This window comes from Myotis lucifugus, unplaced genomic scaffold, assembly GCF_000147115.1.
Source record: "Myotis lucifugus unplaced genomic scaffold, Myoluc2.0 scaffold_54, whole genome shotgun sequence".
Lineage (NCBI taxonomy): Eukaryota > Metazoa > Chordata > Mammalia > Chiroptera > Vespertilionidae > Myotis > Myotis lucifugus.
The window spans coordinates 3728714-3746688 of record NW_005871102.1 but is presented as its reverse complement, the minus strand read 5'-3'; the positions used below and the strand labels follow the sequence as shown (position 1 = coordinate 3746688).

Here is a 17975-nt window from a genome sequence, read left to right as displayed (position 1 = left end):
GTGAAAAGAATATTTTTCAGCAGAAAGGTTGAGCACAGAAAGGGGAGCCCCTGGCTTCTCCTTGCAGAAGAGCCTCTGTGGCCAACTTAGCTGCTGTTTTACAAGTCAAAGGGTGGCCTTTCAAAGGCCAGCCCCGCTCCCTCCCCGTGACACTGGAGAATTGAGCTGCTCTCTCTCTCTGCCACTACTGACCTGCTGAGTAATAAAGGTTTTCAGAGTTGCTTTGTTTCTCTCTTTTCTTTTTTTTTTTGTTTTTAAATCAGAACTAAGCTGACAGTCTTCATGACAAGGGGGAGGGCAAGGACAAGTTAAAATCCACCCCCAGCTCTGCGGGAAATGAGGAAGCTGAGGCTCGCTCCTGTCAGCAGGTGTGAGTCAGACACACAGGGAGCAGCAAAATTGGGGAAGAAGGTGCCATTTTGTCGTCAACGTTCCCACCACCACTGCGCAGAAATAAATAGTTTGAGAAAATGATCCAGGATAAAAGAGCGATCGGCCGGGAGGGGAGTCAGGCTGAATAGAAGGTCCCCACTGAATGCTGCTTCATTATGCAACTTTTCCTTTCACTGAGGGATTCCAGCTCTTGGTGGAACCAATTGTGACGAGGAAGTGCTGACAGCCCTGGGAACCGGCAAAGCTGGCCTTTGATTTGTGGCTGTGAAGCCCAGTCCTATCACTGAATTGTTAGTTGAGTGTAAGCAGGTGACCTTGGCCTCCTGGAGTCTCAGTTTTTAGGTCTGGAAACTGGAAACTCTTAGATTAATGTTTATATTCGGGCATACTTCGGAGCTATTGTGGGTTCGGTTCCAGACCACTGCAATAAAGCAAATACGGCAATAAAGCGACTGGCACATTTTGTTTTGGTTTCCCAGTGCCTAGAGAAGTTATGTTTACTTTTCTGTCCACTCCCCGCTCCTCCAGAGCCACACTCTGCCTGCAAAGCGCCCCCTCAGAGCCCTGGGCTCCTGCCAAGGCAGCGAGGCTGGCTGTCCTCTCCTTCTAACTCCTATCATGGTCATCTGCCGGGCCCTCATCAGCCATGACGAGATGTTCTGATTCCCCCAAGATCCGGGAGATCGCAGACGGGCTGTGCCTGGAGGTAGAGGGGCTAAGACGGTCAGTAGGGCAGAGGGTAACATTGATGACTCGATGATCAGAGGAAATGCCTCAGCTGAAGGCCGGAGGGCGAAGGAACCGAAAGCGCAATCATCGCTGGCGGTGGTAGTTTCATGAACCATCCTTTGCAGGAAACCAGCTTCCCAAAAGAAGCCTGCAAGGAGTATGTCAAAGATGACATGGAATCAGTCAAAGGGAAACTTGAAGAACAGAGACTAGAAAGAGGAGGGCTTTCTATGACAGGGGCTGCAGAACAAACCAAGCCCACCCTTGCTAATTTCAAAAAACGACCAGTTCCTTCTGGGTGGAAACTTGAACCCAGATGGCATGGTGGCTCTGTGGACTACCGGGAGGATGGCGTGACCCATACGTGATTTTCTTTAAGGGTAGCTTAGAAACGGAAAAATGTTAACAAGTTTGGCAATTTGGATCTATCACCTGTCATCATAACTGGCTGCTGCTTGTCATCCACACACTTAGACAAATGGGACTGATGGTATCTTGAGCTCTTCATTTATTTTGACCTTGATTTATTTGGAGTGGAGGCATTGTTTTTAAGAAAAACAAAACAAAACAAAAAAAACCCCAAAAGCATGTCATGTAGGTTGTCTAAAAATAAAATGCACTTAAACTAAAAAAAAAAAAGTTATGTTTACATTATACTGTACTCTATTAAGTGTGCAATACCATTCTGTCTAAAAACCAAATGTACATTAATCTTAATTAAAAATACTTTGTTTAAAAATGCCAACCACCATTTGAGTCTTCAGCGAGGCATAATCATTTTGCTGGTGGAGGGTCTTACCTTCAATTTGTGAAAAAAACGCAGTATCTGCAAAGGGCAGTAAAGTGGAGGGCCATAAAATGAGGCATGTCTGTATAGTGCTGAGTTGGAGATACCATTGTGCCACTTGTTAACCATCCCCCCAACCCTCCCTGGAGACACTCTTCTTGTCTTCCTGTTTATTTTACATGGAAGGTTTGCCTTCCCATCTCCTCTCTGTTAGCAGGATGGTGATTAGCTTGATGTTTTTAGAGGCCATGCTAGGTGAGCATCCAAGGTATCTAATACACTCAGAACATAATGTCCCATAACCAATTTTCGAGTGACAGAGCCTGGAATTAACCTCACAGCTTCATTCTATATTATTTATCATTTCTCTACACTGAAGCTTTAAATGTTCAGTAAGCTACATGCAGTTCGCTCAAAATACATTTTGGAAGGAGGACCTGCAGAAACCCTAACACGGTCCTTTTTCTACAGAGCAGTCCTGGTCATTCTGTTAAAATTCGTCTAATCATTTCATTGATTTACTCAAAACCTCCTGCTCCCCCCCTTTTTCACTCAGAGTAAAAGACAAAGTCCTTATCCTGGCATTCCCAGCACTGCTGACCTAGAGCCTGCCACCTGTCCGCCCTCTCCTCTATGCCCTGGGGCTCCACCACAGCGGCCTCCTTGCTGTTCTAGGCACTTTCTCATCGAATGTCTTTTGCATTGGCTCTTCACTCTTTCAGAAAAGTTGTCCTGCATAGACATAGGCATCCACATGGCTAACTCCATCAAGTCAACTACCATCTCAGTGACATCGCATGACTACCCTGACCATTCTCCTTCCATTCTTGTCTCCCTCCTTTACCCCGACTCTCTCAATTGCCCTTATTCTGTTCTACATTTTTTCTCCCCAAAACACTTATCACCATTAATATATAACATGTTGTGTTTTATTTATTGATTATCTTCCACAGCTAGAATATAAGCCCCACAAGGGTAGGAATCTGTGTTTGTTTTGAGTTCTAATCTATCCCAAGCACCCAGAATACCAGCTAGCACATAGTACATGCACAATAAATATTTGTAGCATTTAATGAATGAAGATTCTTGAATCTTCAGAGAGAGCAAACCAGGTAAGTGATGCCCCTTGCAGAATGCTGCCTCAACAAAGGCCACTCCTAATTGTGTTTGCCATTATGGAGCTTAGAAGATACTTTAAGAACTTTGCAGTTCTGGATTCCATGAACGCCATAAAATATTCTCCTCCTGTTTTTCAGATCAAGGACTAAGAGCGGTTCAACTACTTCTTTGGTGATAAGCAACTCTATCAAAATAGTTGCTAGAAAGTTCACTTTAGCTGTATGCCTGTGTGTTATTAATAGGATACAGGGTGAAACAGAATATGGCTTTCGTCCTGTGACCTCCAGCTTCTCCCAGGTGGCTAGGGGTCAAAAAACCAAACTATTGGAGGGTTCTTCTTTGAAAAGAGCTAGTAATAGAAACGCAATTCATTGCAAAGAATAGAATGTGGGGATAGGGAGGGAGGGAGGGAGAGAGGGAGGGAGAGAGAGAGAAAGAGAGAGAGAGATTCAACTTCACATCTCTATTTTTATTTTATTGGGCTTTAGCACAATTTTCCCAAAAACAGTTAGCCCAGCAGGGAGAGAGATCAAGGATGTCGAAACAGTGATCAGAGGCACTACCCTCATCACTGGTGGAAACACAGCCTGTGACACGTCCCCCCTCAAAGGACAATGCTCTTAATTAGCCGCACCATATTTCCCAGAGAACAAAAGCTCCCCACCCTCACAGGAAAAGCTTTTCCAGGAGATATCTCACTGGGGAAGCGCCAGGCACACAACAGGGAGAAGAGAACATACAGGCTGTTCTGAGGTCTGCAAAGGGACACAAACTCTGGATTCTCTAGGGAGTCCCAGAGGTTAGCGGGCACATTTTTTCACCACGTGACACACATGCGCTTCACATACCCTGAGGCGGCCAACTTCAGAGGGCCCCTTTGCTCCTCCCTCTCCCCCAGTCACTAGCTGGGCTTAGGAGCCTTGGGGGTGGCCAAATAAGCCGGAATGATATTCAGAATTGAGCATCTGGGGATCAGTAGGGAAGGAACTGGGAGTTTATTTCAGGTGACAGACATAGAGCAGGCTCCTATTTTTTCCTGAGACTATAATAATACTTCTGGAATGGGGGATGCTTGAATCATATGTCTCTTCATATCACTGTGTGGGAAGTCTCCGTTATAAGCTCAACAATGGAAGAGATGTGGCACTTTTAGGATAAGGGGGCGGGCTTGCAAAGGAGTGTGGAAGCATGTTGGGGTGGGAGGGTGGAGTGCAAGCAGAAAAGGAATTAAGGGGCAAGGACAACTCAGCCTGTTTGGGGAGCAGAGAGAATGGGGGCTGAAAAGTCTCCTCTCCACAACAGTTTGGCTGCCCCCCCCCCCCCCATTCAGTGTGGTATTTGAAAAACACACAGAGGAAAAAAGGTCTTGTTTAAGGGCCTCTTCCTGAGTAAGTCCACTGTCAGGAAAGGAAAATCCAAACGCTCCAATATTCTATTTTTGTGCCCGGAGGCTCCAGGCCCTGCACAGACTCTTCCTCACCCCGAAGGAAAGGAAACTGGGCGTGAGGCCTCCCAGCCACAGAGGCCGGAATTGAGGAACCTGCGTTACTCGAAGGCCTGTCCTCCTTGCGGCCTCAGTTTTAGGAAACAAGGATATGGGTGCAGGATGCTGTGGGGACTGGCCCGAGGGTGGAGTTGGTAAAAGAAAGAAAGAAAGAAAAAAGTGCTTATCTGATGATTCTCTAGGCAAACAATTGTAGAGCTACACTTTAATTGGAAGTTCAACCAGTTGCATTGATATTATGCTTCTTCCGGTCATTAAGGTTTATGGCCATCACCTGCCTCTCGGCTACCACGTAGATAAGGACGGGAGGCCTGATGAAGAGTTTTATATTTTGATGTGTGGGCCAAGTGAGAACCATAAATAGTAATAAGAGTAATAGAACAGTAGTTACCTAGGTAGATAAGGCCTCTCTGTATATTTGGCATAAATTTTGTGCGCGGATTCACAAGTTGGTTGTTTCCCCTCTGGATGGCCTTTAACCAGTTCAGTGGGGGCACTGAGGGCATCTAATCTAGAAAATGGGGTTTGGACCACTCTTCCTCTCTTTTTAAAAATATTTGTTTATTGATTGATTTCAGAGAAGAAGGGAGAGGAAGAGAGAGATAGAAACATTAATGATGAGCAAGAATCATTGATTGGCTGTCTCCTGCACACTCCCTACTGGGGATCGAGCCTGCAACCCGGGCATGTGCCCTTAGGCCGGAATCGAACCTGGGACCCTTCAGTTTGTAGGTGAATGCTTTATCCACTGAGCCAAACCAGCTAAAGCCACTCTTCTTCTCAATCCAGTGTGGCCCTGCCTCCCTCTTCACTTTGCCAGAGATCGCTTTTTATTTTTATTTTTTTAAATATATTTTATTGATTTTTTACAGAGAGGAAGGGAGAGGGATAGAGTGTTAGAAACATCGATGAGAGAGAAACATCGACCAGCTGCCTCCTGCACACTCCCCACTGGGGATGTGCCCGCAACCAAGGTACATGCCCTTGACCAGAATCGAACCTGGGACCCTTCAGTCCGCAGGCCGACGCTCTATCCACTGAGCCAAACCGGTTAGGGCCAGAGATTGCTTTTTATGAGGACCATAGGGTACCCGAGAAGGGCCATCCAGCTTATGGCAGTTACGTATTTTAGGCTACCTCTGCTTCCTCTGCTATCTGGCACATGAAGCAGACCTTAAAAAGAGACCTCCTTTTTAAAGGGGTTCCCAGGCAGCTTTTCCTATGATTAGGGATGGAGGAAGAAAAGATACCTTTAAAGCAAGCACGTCAAACTCAAACGGGCCAAATAAACAAGGTTTAAGTTTATGTGGGCTGCAAAAAAAACAGCTTCAATTTTCATAGAAACGTAGGTTTATTTCAACAGAGATATGCTGAATACAAAGGGCTGAAATAAATGAGTAATCGTTAACATAAAATAATAGAATATTTTAATAAAAATTAATATTTTTTCTTGAACATTAACTTACCAGACACTGAATAACTGCACAGATTAATAAGCATAATGCAAATAAATCCATTTTTCTTGTTCTCTGAAGCGAAATATTTCCTGTTGCACACATCAAACATGTCAATACAAGACTAATGACGTGGCAATCAGCTGCTAAGATATTCGCTGCTAGTATTAGTGGAGAGAAATGGTGTGCCTGTGCATAAGGCGCGTAAATGAATGCAACATGATTACAGTATAGTAATCAGTCATTAGCGAACGTTGTAGTTTGTTATTAATAATTATGTATAACAGGATATTGTAAAAATTAAGTTACAAAATGTTTCTTACATACTGTTATATTGGCTGGGCATCACTCTTTCACAAAGTGTGATCTAAGAACCATGCATCAGATTCGTGAAGATGCCAATTAAAAAGATTGATCTCCTTGTCAAAAATATTTGTTGTGGGTCACATGCAGCCTGAGGGCTGTGAATTTGACATGCTTGCTTTAAAGGGAGAGATTCATTTAAAGCAGTGTTTCTCAACCTTCCTAATGCCGCAACCCTTTAATACAGTTCCTCATGTTGTGGTGACCCCCAACCATAAAATTATTTTCGTTGCTACTTCATAACTGTAATTTTGCTATTGTTATGAATCGTAATGTAAATATGATATGCAGGATATATTTTCATTTACAAATTGAACACAATTAAAGCATAGTGATTAATCACAAAAACAATATGTAATTATATATGTGTTTTTCGATGGTCTTAGGCGACCCCTGTGAAAGGGTCGTTCGACCCCCAAAAGGGGTCACGGCCCACAGGTTGGCGACCCACAGGTTGAGAACCGCTGATTTAAAGGGAAAGACTGATTCATTTGGCTTTGCTGGCTTATTAATATACCAGGGTAGCACTGACCCTGGCATAATCAGATTCTCCTAAAATGCAGCTCTGATCATGGTACCACTCCTGCTCATAACCCTTCAATGGCTCCCCAGTACCCTTTGGATAATGTCCAGATAACCCCATTAGGATATACAAGGCTCCTTATGAACTGGCCCCTGCTTCACTCTGCTTAGCACGCTTCCCCCAGCCCCCACCATACCTCCACCAGCTCTACTGAATTTATTTCAGTTCCTCAAATATCTGCTTTCTTTCTTCCCCAGTTTTCAAATATGCCTTTTCTTCCTGCTCCTAACTTACCCTTTAAGTTCTTCCATTGAACATTCTTACCCCGGGGAAGCCCGCCTTCACCAGCCTGACTCTGGGTCAGGTTTCTCTCTCCTGTGAGCTCCCATAAACCTCCTACTTAACCCATCACTTACACACTACTTTGTAATTGCCTGTTTGTTTGTCCGTCCCTCCTACTGGATTAGAAACACCTGAAGGCAGCCCTAAGGCATCTGCCTGGCCCACCGTGGTCTTCCCAGTGCGTGGCTAGTCCTTGGCACACGGTAACACGCCGCAAGTATTTGTTGAATAAATGAGCTCTAGGCCAATATGACGATAAATCCAGTGGTTCTTCCCAGATTTGCATTTGCCGTGCTCATTTTAAGGTAAGTGCCTGTGGAGACAGGAAGACGGGCCCTGAATTAGAAAGACCTGCTGTAGTTGGGCTGCCCTGACCTCCTTTCCCCTTTCCCTCTCCCATCCCACCTTTCCCACCATCCCTCCCAGGAATCCCAGTCAGCTCAGGGCCAAGGGGGAGCTCCTGGTCTGTGCGTATACTGGCATCTGTCTGTGTCAGATTTAGAAGTTTATTCTATATTCTTATTCATTTGAAAATAGACTCACTATTGATTATAACTATTTGCAAATGATTTAATATTTATGCCTTCTCTTCCCCACATTTTTCTTGGAAGTAGGAAGAATGCCTTCTTTTTAAATCAATCCTTTTAATACCTAATGTTGTTGTGGTATACCATGTATAAGTGGTCAATGAATAAACATAGGATGACTTAAGGTCTCCTTTGTCTTTAGAAATTGAATTTATAGCAGCACTTCTGTGGAAATGCATGCTAGATATATTTGGTGATGTGGCAATTGGATTACATTTCTTAAAGGAAACTGTGGTTCCAGGATGGGCCTGGAAACCATAGCCCAGAACTATGTGGGCGCCGCAGCCCTGGTGGGTTGGCAGGAGCGGGAAGCCTGCAGCCTGGGGGGAAAAGGTTGTTCCAGGGTGCCCTCTAGTGATCCAAGGCACCACTAGGTCAGAAGCTGGGGCCAGAGGCTCTTGAACTTCAGCAGGAAGCAGGATCATGGATGGAACCTTATAAAACTACAGTTGCCAGGATGCCAATCCAGCCAGGAGATCAATCCTTTTAATCGGCATCTTCACGGATCGGATGCGTGGTCCTTAGATCACACTTTGTGAAAGAGTGATGGTCAACAAACAAACAAACAAACAAACAAAATAACATTCTAGCTGTGTAGTTTGAGAACACCCAGCCTCATTCTTCTGCTTGTAGGGATGGATCACAGATTTCTTGCGGATTATTCAAGTGTGGACTTGAGTGAGAGAGAGACATACACAGAGATGGCCTTGGTTCTCTGGTATGAAGTACAGCCCAGCACACATAAGAACACTCAGAAGCATAAAAATGCTGGACCATTGAGCAAATGTTTTAGGGAGAATTGTGTCACCTTCTCCTGATGTCCATTTTCCAGTGGGTGGGGCAGCCCTGCTCCCCTTTTTGTGCATTTCCTGACACTTGGCACCCAGTTTCTATGGAGCACATACTCCATGGCCAGCCCTGTGTCAGACTGTTTGCGTATATCACTGTGGGAAGTCACTGGACTTGTCAAAAGTAAAGTGTTCCTTAGGCCATACGAGCAGGATTGCTGGACAAGTGGTTCGAGTATAGCCAACAACTAGAATTTGCTTTCGTGCATTCTGTATTTGTGTTCTGTTAAGCAGACTCACTGGAAGGAATTATTCTATTGCCAAAAGAGCTAATTCCTGTTCAGAAACCCAACAGACAATGTCCAGCAATGATTTTTTTTTTAAAAAAAATGCATCTCTGAATCTCCACCATAATTGTCTTCCTCCCTCTTGCTCATTTCAATTGAAGGCTGCTGCGTTAATTAGGGGCTGTTAGCACATTAAAATATTTGTTGAACCTTGCAAGGTGATAAATTATTCCGAATTGCAGTCTATACTCAGGTCTAATTATTTTCTTTTCCTTTTTCATGTACTAATAGCACCTAATGAACTCAGTTAAATGGTAAAATCGCATTGAGTGTCTACTATGTGTCTGGACAGTGTGCTGGGCTGTGGAAATATAAAGGAGGCTAGGTAAGGCTGAGTGCTCCCACTGGGTCAGAGTCAAGAGAGGACTTTATCTCTGGTGCAATGTGACGAGTGCCCTACGAGAAATATGAACCGTGGGCTAGGATAACACGGGACAATTACTTCCCTCCATGGGAACCGGTGAATAGAGAAATGCTATCACAGATACACTCTAATATTCTAATAGCCGATGGACATTAGTATTTTCATGGGGATTGGGGAAAACGACATCACTCATTTTCAGGTGATCTTGGACAAAAGAGTTATCAAATCTCTCTTCTCACAATAACCATGTTTTCTTTCATACCCTCCCCCTCCCCTTTACGATATCTTTAAGACAAAGTATGAAGTGCTGGCCTGATGCCATTAGATTTCAGTCCTGCTCATTTGCTTGTCCGGAAAACTTTAAGCATCGGCTCACAGAGCCCTTAATGAGAAAGCTCGTTAAAAAGCCTTCTGAAATGGGGAAACAAATTACATGCACGGCACAACCCACTCTTTTCCTCTTCATTTCCTTCTGCCCCTCCCAGGCGGCAGCATGACAAATGACAAGGCCAAGTGAGTCATCAGGTCAGGGGAAGGCACTACCGAATGCGTCTGTCTTTACCTTGCCGCTTTGATGGACATTTATCTTGCTTCACTGCAGCACTAAAATGTTGCCCAAACAGCAGGAGGGCCCTGTGCCTGTGATAATGGCCTGGGTAAAACCTTTGATTGTGTGTATTCGGGTGGAATTTGAGCTCGTAATAGGTGAACGCGCACACTGTCCGATCTCAGAGCCTCTCCCTAGAAAGCTTGTTTATTCCTGGGGAAGGAGGAGGTTTCTTCCCTTCCAGGTGTATCTGTGGTCACCTTAGGAGGTTTCCTCGGGAGTATTACTTCAGGATGGTAGTGATCACCAGCAGGGTGATCACTTCAGGGCTGGCCCTGCTGCAAAGTGTCTTGTAAGGTCACTCTTTACTCCTCTCAAGCCAGGAATATCATGAGCCCGGATAGGCTTCCTGCCCCTGGCTCAAAAGGAAGTGATGGCGGTGATTGTCCACTGGGAGGAAGAGATGGGAGGTATCTTTTCCCCCTCCCTCCTCTTATCCTAGAGTTTGCAAAAGGAAGGCTACAAATACCAAACAATCCTTCCACACCTGGTAGCCAGGGCAATGTGTGTGGGGAAAAGGAAATCCTCCCCACCACCTTGCCCCTTGGGGTCGAGGCACTTACAATGGAATACCTGCACTCTGTGGTGAGGTAGATACATCCTTTCAGTCGGAAGACGAGGGTTTAGGCCCTGCCTTCATCCCTTGCTAGCTGTTTGATTCTTGAGAATTTGCAAAACACCTCTAAATCGCAGTGACTATCATGTGCCAGGCTCCATACCAGCCTCTGAGAATAAAAAAAAAATAAAGAAGTCACCCGGGGGGAGGTCAATGGGGGAAAAGGAAACATATGCAATACTATATGTAATACTTTAAACAATAAACAAAAAAAAGAAGATGAAGTCACTGGCTCCACCCTGAAGATTTTCATAATCTCCTGGGAAGACAGAGGCATAAACAGTAACAACATAATGTGATGCATGCTTTACTAAAGCTACACAGGAATTGTCATGACAACAAAAGGAGGGTATTGTGTATATTTTGGAGGGGGGAGGAGTGAGAAGATGAGAGGAAGTGAAACTATAGTTAGGAAAGGCCTCATAAATCAGAAAGTTGAGCAGGAATTTGAAGAAAAAGAGAGAGAAACTAGGGTGATAGAAAGAACTGTCAACAAAATTCCCCCAAAAGGATATTAGAAAATGGGGAGACTGAACAGTTTGCAAAACAGGGAGATTCAGCACCTGGTGGAAATTGAAAGTGGGCTTCACCGAGACAAAGGGGGAGTGTTTTTTTTTAAATTTTTTATTTAATAATTTTGAGACTTCTTATAAAAATTAGGATATTTTGGTTCTTCTCCCCTCCAATTAGCTGAAATTATTTATAATGGTCTGCCCTCCCGCCTTTGGGAGGTGGCCTTTTACAGAGAAAGTTTCTGCCCAGGTTTCCAAGTGGTCCAATTTTATGCAAATGAGGTTTCTAAATTTGTACAGTTCTGATTGGTCCAAATCATGCAGTTCTGCTTGGTTGTTATTGTGTGTTCTGATTGGTCATTATAGAGCAGTTCTGATTGGTCAGTGTAGATGTAAATGAAGATATAGTTGTGCAGTTCTGATTGGATGGGTAGGTCTCTGTCCATTGGTTGAAAGATAAAACCAGGGCTTCCCTGCAGTGGTTGATTTAGACTCCTAAGGAAGTGGGGTATAGTGCTGGGAAATCCAGAGTTTAGAGTATATAGAGTACACGAGGAGCACCTGTCAACAAATGGCCACTAGACTGTTACTATTTATAACACTTGGGCCTTTGGTTGACCATGCGGAGTTCATCTCAGCAGATAAATTCCTTTTTGGAGTTTACTGGTACACAAATGATTCTTCTCGGGGTCCATAGAAGCCTGGTTGACAACATTAAAGGGGTGGCAGAGGACAAAGAATCTTTGGACAAGATTGAGAAGGAGTGGGCTGAAAAGTAGGAGAATCAGCAGAGACTGGCTTCGAATGTGAGAAGCCAACCACAATGAGAACTGACAAGCATCCACCAGACTGGGCAAAGGGGAGATCACTGGTGACTTCAACAAGAACCATTTCAGTGGTGCTCAGGGGGAAATCAGTGGAGAGTGAATGGAAGGAAAGCAAGGAAGCTAATGAGCATATTCTTAACCTTCAGTAGACTTGGCTGTGGGGAGGAGATGAATTCGGTGTTGGCTAGAGAGGGATAAGGGGTTGAAGGAATATTTTTGTTGTTTTTGTTTATGATTGAAACTCGGGCTTTGTACCACAGGGAAGGAGGCAGTGGAATGGGAGGAGTTAATTTAAAGGAGAGAGATGGGACTAAGTGGGTTTAAATCCTACTTGTAGAGTCCTTTAGAGGATGAAATGAGAACCCCTAGGCAAACCCTTTTGTAAAGAGATATACACGCGTGAATATGATTATCCTACCAGTGAAATAAAACCTGTATGCATCACCAGGCATTTGAGCTCACTTATCACTTGGCTTCTGAGATAGGCAAATCTCCCTCTCCATAGCTTTTTTGTGTGTGCTGCTTTCCTATTTCCTCTTGCCATCACTTCAGACGTAGAGCCCACGAAAGAATTGAGCCCTCCTTGACATTTCTTCCTGCCAAACAACACAAGGAACCAGCTCCCCTGGATCACAACAGGAAGCTGCGGGTTGATAAGTGAGAAGCGATTAAGGGAGGGACAAGAGCCTCCACATTGTTGGGAGGTGGGACCACATCCAGACCTCTCGGAACCTTGCTTTGTCAGTATATTAGCCTTTCATCAGATAAGCCTGGAGCCACATGGGCCATGATGCAGACTGTCCCCTGACAGACACCAGTGGCCTCTTTTCCATCTCCATTCATAAACTGCATGTCCCACCAGGGCAGAGATTTTTGTCTGATTTTTCGCTGCTGTATCCCCATGACTAGAACAGTGTCCAGCACAAGAATGGTACCTAATAAATATGTGTTAAGTGAATGAATTCACCCATTCTATCACCCTTCCCTTGACTCAATCAGAATGGGTATATATTATGGGATAACTACCACGCTTATCCTAGATAAACAGAGATAACTAATATTTGTTATAATTTTTAAAATTTATCTTTATTGTTGAATGTATTACAGATCTTCCCCCTCCCCCGCCTTATTTTCCCATTGACTCCCCTTCACCTCGCACCTGCCTACTTGTTATCTTGTTTAAAAAGTATGTGTATTCTGTGCTAGGTACTTTACATACATTAGTTCATGTAATCACAATCGTTTTACAGTCGGGGAAACTGAGACTCAGATGGAAATCCCTTGGTTGAGGATATATGGCTGGAAAGTGGTGAAGCTGGAATTTCTGCAGCCTCATCCCTCACCATAACTCAAACCATAACTTCAGTTATAATGTACCACTTGCAGTTCCTTGAACATGCCACATTCTCTCTCATGAACTCCTTTGCCTGGGGCAAACTTAGCTGTGCCCTCTGTCTGGCTGATCCTTCCTCATCCTCCCTCTGGGAGGTTTTCTTGAAACGATGCTCTCCAAATGGAGTAGGTTTAACTCTGTGCTCGCACAGCCCTCTTTGCAGCCCTCTGTCATAGGCCATATCCCAGGCATTTTAGATGCCAATCTGTGTGGCTCTCTCTACTCGATGGTGAGAGGGCCAAGGGCAGGAACTGTCTTCATAAGAGCTGCTATTTATTGAGTGCTGCCATGTACTCACTGACCTTGTGTAATTCTCAGCCATCACCGGAGATGGGTATTATGATGCTTGTTTTACAGATGAGCTCATAGAAGCACCAAGAGGTTGAATAACTTTCCCAAGGTCACCCTGAGTAAGTGGCTAAACCAGGAATTGAACCTAGAAATATCTGATTGTGAATTCTTTTCACTTCATCAGAACCATCTCCAGTGCTTACAGCTCAGCTGTTGGGATAAACAGATAAATACCACCTGAACAATGAGATTAGCGAGCTAATACAGGCTTACACAAACTTCTTTGGGGGGAACATTTGAAAGGGGAGGATTGGTTCTTTCTGGGGGTGGGGTTAGAAAGGCTTTATAAAGTTGCCAGAATGCTTGCAACTTGTAAACTGGTTCCATAATGGTGGTTGAAGATGAGAGATAGATCCCCGCATCAAGTACGGGTGGTTGGTTTTGGGGGCCACAGCAGCCATTGCCAAGGTTACCACTGCTTCCAAACTGGTCTATCTGGGTGCTAAGCATTTAGCCGACATTTAGCCGAAATGTCTGCATGTACCTGCTCAAGTCATGACTGGTAACAAGGCAACCTAGTCAGCAATTGTTTGTGTGTGTGTGTGTGTGTGTGTGTGTGTGTGTAAACTATTTTACATGATCATAGTTTTCATCTTACACACTATACTTTAAATTTAAGTGAAATCAGTACATTTTCAAGCTCACAGCTACATGGGGTAGGGTAGTCACTCCTCATTATGTGTTACATCTCTTCCTGCTCTTGTCCCTTAACTGCACAAGTGTCACTGGAGGCTGTTTTCTCTATATTCTCTTCTTCAGGGAATGTGCCCATATTCTAGGCTTGAACTACAGTAAAATTCCTAGAAAATTAATCTTAAAACTCCAAGCAAAGCATGACTTTGAGGTGTATGGTACAATTCCTTCTTTGTCTGCTCCAGAGGGCATTTGCAAGGAAGGCACAGTGGGCAGCCAGATTCGGTCCTCGCTGTGGCTCTGGCATCAGGCAATGAGGAAACTTCTGAACTGCCCCATTTCCTGGCTGCGTGGCTTTGGGCAAGTTATTTAACCTCCTTCCGGCCTACATCCCTGATCTATAAAAGAGTGAAAATAATAGTATCCCAGTAAGAGGATTATTGCGAGTACTAATGAGGCAAAAACAGGTACATAGTGACTGCTTGGCTCTAAGTTGCCAGCAAGTGCTAGTTGCAATGATAATTATTATTACTCTCATCTTTGGCAGGATGGAGCCATTTAGGGGACAGTGATTTGAAACCTTTGAAGTGCTATGAAAATGTGAAATATTATTATTGTGCATAATGTGGAGTGAAATCCAGAGACGTGAATAAGAAATCAGGAAAGCTAGATCCTAATGGCACTCTTGCCACGAAGCCTTGATGTGACCTTGGGCCAGGCTCTCTGCGAGCCTCCTCTTTCTACTTGTAGATGAAACGGCTTGATTAGATTATCTTTGGGGGGGTAAGGGGAGTTTTCAATAAGTTCATTTTTTATTTTTAAATGTTTTCAATTGTAGGGTGATTAGATTATCTTGAAACTTCACCCCAGCTCTGAAATGTTATGATTTGATTCTGTACTGGAGCAAATCTTACACGGTCCCTGGAACAGAGTAGGTCAATACGTACTACATATATCAATGGCCAAAGCTCATCTCTGAGGTTGAGAGAAGTTAACCCCAACTGCAACAATCAGAAATAGCAATCTGGGGGAATTCAATAAAAAGGCAAACTTACTCCCACATACATCAGAAATCTTGAAGGACAGCATGGTGGCAGAAGATAATAACATACCCGTAATAGCAACCCAGTAGTCCTGCCCTTACCCATAATTTTGCTTTCTGTGCTTTTAGTTACCTGCAGTCAACTGCAGCTCAAAAATGTTAATTTTAAAAATAGAAATAAACACTTCACAAGTTTTAAATTGCACGCCGTTCTGAATAGCGGAATAAAATCTCAAGTTGTACCGCTCTGTTCCTTACCTTACGTGAATCATCCCCTCGTCCAGCGTCTCCATGCTGTGTCCGCTTCCCCCTCCCCATTAGGCACTTGGTAGCTGTCTTGGTTATCAGATCCACTGTGTGGTATCAAAGTGCATGTGTTCAAGTAACTCTTATTGAACTCACTAATGGCCCCAAAGCACAAAAAGTAGTGATGTTGGCAATTCGGATGTGCCAAAGAGAAGCCGTAAGGTGCTTCCTTTAAGTGAAACCGTATGAATGTATAGGAAAAACATAGGATACATAGAGTTGGGTACTATCTAAGGTTCCAGGTATCCACTGGAGGGGGATATTAGAGTATATTCCCCACAAAGAAAGGGAGACTACTATACTGAACTAATCAGAAAAAGACCAGATTATGCCCAGCAGGAAAGTGGGTGCAAGACCCCTTCACATTTTTGGGGATCTGGCTTTGGATAGTCATGTTCTGGCAGCTCTCCCACACAGCTTGCCATACTGAGTACCTGCTCTGCGCAGATGTGGTGGTAAATGGGGCCACTGAGACACAGTCTGGTCTGCAGGTGCTGACAAACTAGTAGATAAAGCATTTTAACTGTGGGAAATACTTTTGCCTTTTCTGCATTCTCCTGTATGCTGCTTACATTGTTCGTATATTGTCTATTATTCTGTGGAATCATAGCTGTTTGTGTATTCAGCTCCAGGTCGCTTCAGCCCGCCAGCAGCTTCTGGATGTTAAATATTATCTCTTCATGTGAGCTGTAGCTGCAGGAAGAGTTGCTCTTTTACCTCCTAATGAGCCCTGGAACTGGTTTGCAGGGCAGTTATTGATTCTTTCTCTTTCTTCCCAGAGGGCTGATCAGTTCAGATTTAGCTGTTTGGTCTTACTCTTCTACAGGACTCAAATTTTATTCTTTCTGTCCACTTTTCCCCTAATAAAACAAAATATCCAGATGATAACAAAAACTAGATAGTATGGTGTGGTGGCAACACTTTGAGGGAGAGGCAAAATATTTCTTTTGCTACTATAGCAACTACTATTAAATGCCTTGTCACTTACCTTTGAAGCTCTTTGGAAATGTGAAAGCTATTTTGCATTTACTGGTAAGTGTTGAAAATCACCTGCATTATCTAAGACACTTTCCTCTTCCTCTAAGATTCTTCTTAAAGAGACTTTAACTATTTTCTTCAGATATCGTTATAAATGTAAGATGCAGTATTGATGGATTTCTCCAAACGCATTGATTCTCATATTCCCTGAAAATGACAAGGACATTTTGAAGACGACAATAGAAAACATTTACATAAAAATACTTAATCAAAAATAAAAGACTTGCCTAGCTGGTTTGGCTCAGTGGATAGAGTGTCAACCTGTGGACTCAAGGGTCCCAGGTTCGATTCTGGTCAAGGGCACATGCCCAGGTTGCGGGCTCAATCCCCAGTGGGGAGTGTGCAGGAGGCAGCCAATCAATGATTCTCTCTCATCATTGATGTTTCTATCTCTCTCTCCCTCTTCCTTCCTCCCTGAAATTAATAAATATATATTTTTAAAAATAAATAAGAGACTTGATGCTTACAGATACTTCAACAATTCATTGGATAAGCATACATTAAGTTCCTAAAAGTGTTGCAAAGTACTGCAAACACAAGGAGGTTAGAGAAATGGTTGCTGCTTGCAAGGAGCCCCATTAAAAACTGCTGGCTTCTTTATATCTTGTATAAATACCTAATATTTTACAAAACATTTTCCACATAAAATAACTCATTTTATCCTCAGTACAATCAATCCTGGTTTCACCCTTCATAAACTTGAGATTTCTTATTGCACACTATTACTTGGCAACCAGAATGTTCGTTTTGATAATGCTAATGTTAGTATTTCTCCATTATTGGTGGTTTGATTTTATGTGCCTAATGACTTAAGAGTTTACAAAGTGTCTATTGGAAAGAATTGTTTTTCCATTTTCTCACCTTCTAGTCCTTGTTCCTCCTAAGAGCGACAGGAGCTAAAATGACTTCAAATTCCCGGTGAGTGCTCTTAAGATAAAAGTGGTGACCTGGTTCTTGAATTTCTTTCCCACCAAAGCCTGTGGGCAGTCATCTCAAAAGTTCATTTCTCCTTCATATTTGTTCTCTATTTTTTTCTTTATTCTACTCCTGATCATTCTTTCCAGGCCATTTGCTATCTTGCACTCTTGTTTCCATCAAAAAATAGAAACAGAATTTAACAACTTGGGGATTATCCTGCCCAAGCTTTTCTCTTTATGGAGGAGAAAACTAGGGCCCACAGTCTTCGGATGTCAGTGCCAAAGCCAGACAAATAGATAGTAGAGCTGGGCTTGAACCTGAGAGGCAATCCTCTGACCAGATGACCTTCAAAGAGATCATGCTACCTTTGAAGCTACCCATCAAATGAAACATACTTCCCAGGATAACATGTGCTTCTCTCATACTGGCAGC

General features: G+C 43.5%; 1 pseudogene; it reads left to right on the top strand.

Annotated features, from left to right (window-relative positions):
• Positions 1-1002: 1002 nt before the first annotated feature.
• LOC102424189 lies at positions 1003-1528 on the top strand (annotated as a pseudogene).
• The last annotated feature ends 16447 nt before the right edge of the window (positions 1529-17975 follow it).